General features: G+C 47.9%; 1 long non-coding RNA gene across 1 annotated transcript; it reads right to left on the minus strand.

The window, feature by feature from the left end:
* Positions 1–1,120: 1,120 nt before the first annotated feature.
* Positions 1,121–5,344, minus strand: LOC124517073 (uncharacterized). The gene is made up of 3 exons (XR_006963292.1): positions 4,136–5,344; positions 3,068–3,275; positions 1,121–2,491 (listed from the first exon to the last, which is right to left on the minus strand). It is a non-coding gene; the product is annotated as an uncharacterized LOC124517073 (long non-coding RNA).
* Between the last annotated feature and the right edge of the window lie 714 nt (positions 5,345–6,058).

Raw genomic sequence — 6,058 nt, forward strand, 5'->3', positions numbered from 1 at the left:
GAGATGCTGTGTTTGTACCAGCACTGTGGGATAGAACTTTCTGCTATAACGGGAATGTTCTCATCCAATACGGTGGCCACTAGCTACATGAGGCTATTGAGCACTGGGTATACGGCTAGGGCAACTGAATTTTAAATTTTATTTAAACATTTAAAAGTTTCAACAGCCATTTTGAGGGATAAAAGGCATCAATGAACTGCACGTGAAGTGTAAAAATTGATGTTTTGACACATGTGCCTGTGAAAGCATTACCACAATCACAATAGTGAATATGCAGAGCATGTCCAGAAGTTTCCTCATGCCACCCCTTTATATCCCTCTGTCGTTGCCCCCACCCCCACCCCCCATGCACACACTCAGGTAAGCACTGTTCTGCTTTCTGTCATTAGAGATTAATTTGCATTCCTTAGGATATAACGTAAATGGAATCATGCCTTCTGTATATATATATATATATATATATATATATATATATTTGGGGGGGTCTGGCTTCTTTCATTCAGCAAAATTATTTTGAGATTCACCCACGTGGTCTCTGTTGGTTTCATTTTATTGCTGAATAATATTTAATTATGTGGAGATGCCACAAGGTCACCTGTTGATGGATTTTTCGGTGGTTTCCACTTTTTGGCAATGAACGCGTAAAGCTGCTATGAGCATTCTGGCACAAATCTTTGCAGAGACATAGGCTTTCATTTCTCTTGGGTAAATTCCTAAAAGTAGAATGGCTGGATCATGGTGGGTGTTTTGTTTACCTTGTTAAGAAACAGGCAAACTTCTCCAAAGTGGTGGTACCATTCCTGCCTGTTCCTCCAAGAACCAGCCAACAACGGGTATGATCAGTCTCTAATTGTAGCCATTCTGATGGGTCTATAGGGGTATCTCATTGTGGTTTTTTTTTTTAATGTTTATTTTTGAGAAACAGAGAGAGACAGAGTGTGAGTGGGAGAGGTGCAGAGAGAGAGAGAGAGAGAGAGAGAGAGAGAGAGAGAGAGACACAGACTCGGAAGCAGGCTCCAGGCTCCGAGCTGTCAGCACAGAGCCTGACGAGGGGCCTGAACTCACAGACTGCACCATCATAACCTGAGCCAAAGTCGGACGCTTAACCGACTGAGCCACCCAGGCACCCCTCTCATTGCGGTTTTAATTTTTATTTCCCTGCTGTCTCGTGATGTTGAGTATCTTTTCATGGGATTATTTGGCATTGGTATATCTTCTTCGGTGAAGTGTTCATTTTGTATTATATTGTTTTCTTATCACAGAGTTTTGAAGGTTCTTTACATATTCTAGATGCAAGTCCCTTATCAAATACGTGATGTGCAAATATTTTCTCCCAGGTGATCACTTGTCTTTTTAATTTCTGAATGTTTTTCAAAGAGGGGAGTTTCAATTCTGAGGAAGCCCAGTTTAATTTAGTCTCTTATGGGTCATGTTTTCAGTGGAGCACCTAAGAAATCTTTGCCTAGCCCAAAGTCGCAAAGCTTTTTTCACTACGTTTTCATCTATAAATTTTATAGATCTTTTTTCCTTTCGATGTATGGTCCATTTTGAGTTAAATGGACCGTTAAATGCACTACTTTGCATATGGGGCAAGGCGGGGATTGTTCAGTTTTTTCAACACGAATATACAATTGTTTCAGTACCATTTGTTGAAAAGATCACTCTTTGTCCACTGAATCACCTTTGTCCCTTTATTGAAGATCAGCGTTTGGTGTCTGTGTGGGGTCTATAGCTGGACTCTCATATTCCACTGATCAGTTCATTTAAACCTAAACAGCCGCCTGTGGCTAGTGGCTACCAAGCTGGGCGTCTCAGGTTTAGACTGTAAGCATCTCAAGAAGGATACAATTTGTAATTCTCATCAGAGAAAGCTCTGCTGTAGGCTCCGGAATGATAATTATTTGAACATTCTTACCATATGGTTGCTAAAGGGGAACTAGACTCCCCCTGTTGCCCAGGAAGTGGACTGCAATTTTCCTCCTTCAGTTTACTACCGGGCTGCAGACCCAAGGAGACGGGAGGGCTCCAGGCTCCGGGGTCCCACGTTCAAACCCTGACTCGGCACCTTACTGGCTGTGTGACTGTAAGCCAGCTGCTTAACCTTTCTCTGCCTCAGCTTCTTCATCTATAAAATGGGTATCATAATCATCACCTATTTCAAAGGATTGTTTGAGGATTAAATAAGGCATGGAGTGCTTAGGATAATGCCCGGTGCATGATAAGGATCAAAACCTCGTCATTACCATTACCTCCTATGGAATAAAACACAGTAGCAGAAGAGAAGGACGGTCTATACTTTCTGAGACCCCTTTTCCTTATCTTCAGAGAAGCTCTCATATGTTTTAGCGTGTGTCGCAAACACTTTAGCCTCCGTACTTTCGGTAGCTTAATTAAGGTACTTACATATTTGTCCAAAGTCACACGGCTGCTGCAACTCCTACAGGAAGCCTCAGCTTAAAAACTGGCTCACTTATCCTTACTCCACGTGTCTCTGTAAATACAACAAGGAGGAACTCAGTCTTCTGTGTCCCACATAAGGTTCAAGGAATTATGAGGCAACACTGTAGGCCCACAATTAATATTGGATTAATTCATATTCAATGAATACTGAACTTCAGAGAAGATACTTAGCTATTCTGAAGCCTCGGGACATCGCATCTACAATCCAGGTTTTAAGTTTCTAAACTCTGTGCTTTTAACTTCATGATTTTCAAAATCAGTGCACATCTGAGCAGCCCGGAAGCCTATGAGATGCCCCCGCTCAGCACCCCCACCCCTCCCAGGTATGCTGCACTGTGGGGCCGGGTGGACCCTGGAGTGCACGTTTCTCAGGCCCCCCCAGACGGCGCGCGGAGGGCCCTGGGATAAGCCCCTGGCCCACTGCATTCTGCCACTTTCACTGGACTTTTCCAACTGTATTCAATCAAGAATGATGAATTGCCACAGCAAACACACCTCCACTTTCCATTAGGCGGAAAGTCCGATTTAGGAGGGAGCTGGGATTCAGAACCAGCTTTGCACAATGATTTGTTTTCCCTGGGGCCATACACACTGCGGAGAATCTCACTTTCTCTTTGCCGTGCTTTCCAATACAGCCGAACAAGTTTCACACTGAACTTCAGAGCCTCAGACGCTGTGTTATCCGGAAGCATTAGGACACTGCCTCAGTTTGTCATGAGGTGGGTGGGGTGGGAGGAATGTTCTGGAGACCCACAGGAAAAGCCCCTCCGTGAGGCTGGACTTCCCTTTCACTGCCCACGCACTGATTTTCCATCCTGTGGGAAGCAGACAGGATTAAGGGTCTAGCTTATTGTCTTTTGTTCTGCCAAGGCCCTACGAAGGTCTGTGTGTGTGTGTGTGGGGGGGGGGGGTGTTCCAGAAAGGAGTCACAGATGCACTGAGGAGCCACAGGCCACACCTGCAGCCCCCGCTTGAAGCCTGCATTTAAAAACTGGCTTACTTCTTCTTTTTCTACGCATGTCTCTATAAATAAATCGCAGAGGAACTCAGCCTTTGTGTCCCAAATAAGGTTGAAGAAGTTATGGGGGGGCACGTCACTGGAGGCCCACGATTTCTGTCTTCCGGGCAAAGAATAAAAGGGGTCAGCAGTGGCCAAGCCCCCTGAAAGTGCCTGGCTGTCCCTACATGGAGGTGACTTGGATGCCCCCAGGGTCTACACCCACTGCCAAGTGACCTGTGCCAGCTCTGGGTCAAGGGCTCGGCAAACACTGAGGAATCCATTTCTGGCACATCGATGAATGCACCAGGAAGTGCCACTGGGGACTGCTCGGTGTGGCATCCGACAAATGTAAAGACAGAGTGAAGCCCTCTGACTGGTTTCTGTCCCTTAACATTCCCACATTTCCATTTCATTGCAGTGGAAAGAACAAAGCAGAAACAGAATGAAAAGACAAAGATTTTCAAAACTCGTACTGGACAAAACATTAATATCCAAAATATACAAAGAACTCTTAAAAGTCAGCATAAGAAAACAAACAACCCAGCTTTTAAGAATCAGCGAAAGATCTGAACAGACACCTCACCAAAAAAGATGACAAACATATGAAAAGACGCTCCACATTGTATGTCATTAGGCAACTGCAAATTCATACAATAATTACCACTACATACTTACTAGAATGGCTAAAATCCAAAGCACTGACAACATGAGATGCTGGTGAGGACAGCAGGAACTCCCGTTCACTGCTGGTGGGGAAGCAAAATGGAAGTCATACAAAATGGAAGACAGTTCGACAGTTTCTTAGAAAACTAAACATATCCTACCATGCGGCTTAGCGACTGCACTCTTTGGTATCTACTCATAAGTTGAAAATGTACATCCATATACACCCTGCACACGGATGTTTAGAGCAGTTTCACTCATAATCGCCAACTCCTGGGAGCAACCAAGATATCCTTCAGTAGGTGGATGGATAAATAAACTGTGGTCCATCCAGGCAATGGATTCTTCAGCAAAAAAGGAAACGAACTATCATTTCACGAACAGACACGGAGGGACCTTAAATGTGAATTACTTCACAAGGCGATCTGAAAAGGCTACGTGCTGTATGAATCCAACTAGATGACATTCTGGAAAAGGCAAAACCATGGAGACAAGAGAATGATCGCTGGTTGCTGGGGATGGGAGGGAAGGATGAGTAGGCAGAGCATGGGGGAGGGGGCAGGGAAACTACTCTGTAAGATACAATGGGGCCAAAATGTCATACATTTGTCAAAACCCACAGAACGCACGACACAGCAGTGAACCGAACGTAAACTAGGGGCCTTAGTAGCCAAGTTTCAATACTGGCTCATCCATCATAAAAAGGAAAGCTATAAAATGCATGCAGAGAATGATTGTATGGAATAAAAACGGTTAACATAAACAAAACAAAGTGCAGTCTGGTCCACAGAAAAGAGGCATTCCTAACTTTGAAAGGCCCTAAAATAGGAAGGCGGGTTTGGAATAGGAAAACATTTCTGAAGGGAATGTACCGATGTGTTAGAGCTCCCTGTAGGCTAGGGAGTGCATTATCGCTCGAGTGTATTAACCCTCACAGTGCCCCGTGGACACGCCTGCAACCTGTATGTTCAGGTAAGGGCGCTTACTCGGACTAGGCTCCAGCTCAAGTGGCCGTTTTAGGATTCAAACTAGACTTTGACGATCACTATGTCACATTGCCTTCAAAGAAAATGAGCAATTAGACGGAGTTTAAAAGACTGTCCAGGGACCTCCCTAAAAACAGACGTATGGTATCATTTGTTGGTTAGTAATTAGATCCTCCCGAAATGCTTGCAAAGTGCTTGCCTAGCGGTGTCAACGTTGCCCCAGAAACGGAGTTCGTGCTCCTCCGTCAGGCAAGCTGCCCTCCCTCCCCTCACCCCTGCTGTCCCGAAGGCAAAGTTCAGCCACTCACCTTTTCCTATTATCATAAATCCCCCGGAGTCGAGTCAGATGTGGCTTCCCTGTAGGCCTCGCTGCTCCCGCATCGAGCCCAGCCCGTAAAAAGACAGCTCCTCCGGTGGCCCGGGGACTTTCTTCCGTCCCCCGGTGGCGTGAGGCTCAGGGGTGGCTTGTGGACCGGGTGGGGGCCTCCGGGGACCTAGCGGGGACCAGAGGCCGCGGCCGCCGGGAACCAGGCCCGCAGGCGCGGCAGCGCCCCCTGCCGGCCGCGGACCCGCGCTCAGGCCCGAGCGGGAGGCGACGGAGGGACGGGAGGAAGGAAAGGCCGCGGCGGTGGAGCCAACGCACGGTCTCCGCCGGGAAGCCCCGCTCTCCGCCCCCGCTCCCTACGGCGGTAGGGAGGGTCCCGCCGCTGCGCTGCGCACCCCCAGCCGAGCCCGGCGACGCGGCTTCCCCGGCGCCCGTCGGCTCCCGTTCCACGCCGGGCCCGCTCAAGCCCGGCGCCCCCGGGTCGCCGGTCCCTTTCCCCCTGCCACCCCGCGCCCCTTCTCTAGGAAACATCGGCCCAGCCCGGGCGACCCCCGCACTGGCCGCGATTCCTGATCCCTGCTGCACCTGCCAGTGATGGCCAATTCTTTTTTTTGGGGGGGGGGC

Source organism: Lynx rufus, unplaced genomic scaffold (assembly GCF_022079265.1).
Source record: "Lynx rufus isolate CCGP_SWC_20201006 ecotype Redwood Valley unplaced genomic scaffold, mLynRuf1.p SCAF_20, whole genome shotgun sequence".
NCBI classification, from domain to species: domain Eukaryota; kingdom Metazoa; phylum Chordata; class Mammalia; order Carnivora; family Felidae; genus Lynx; species Lynx rufus.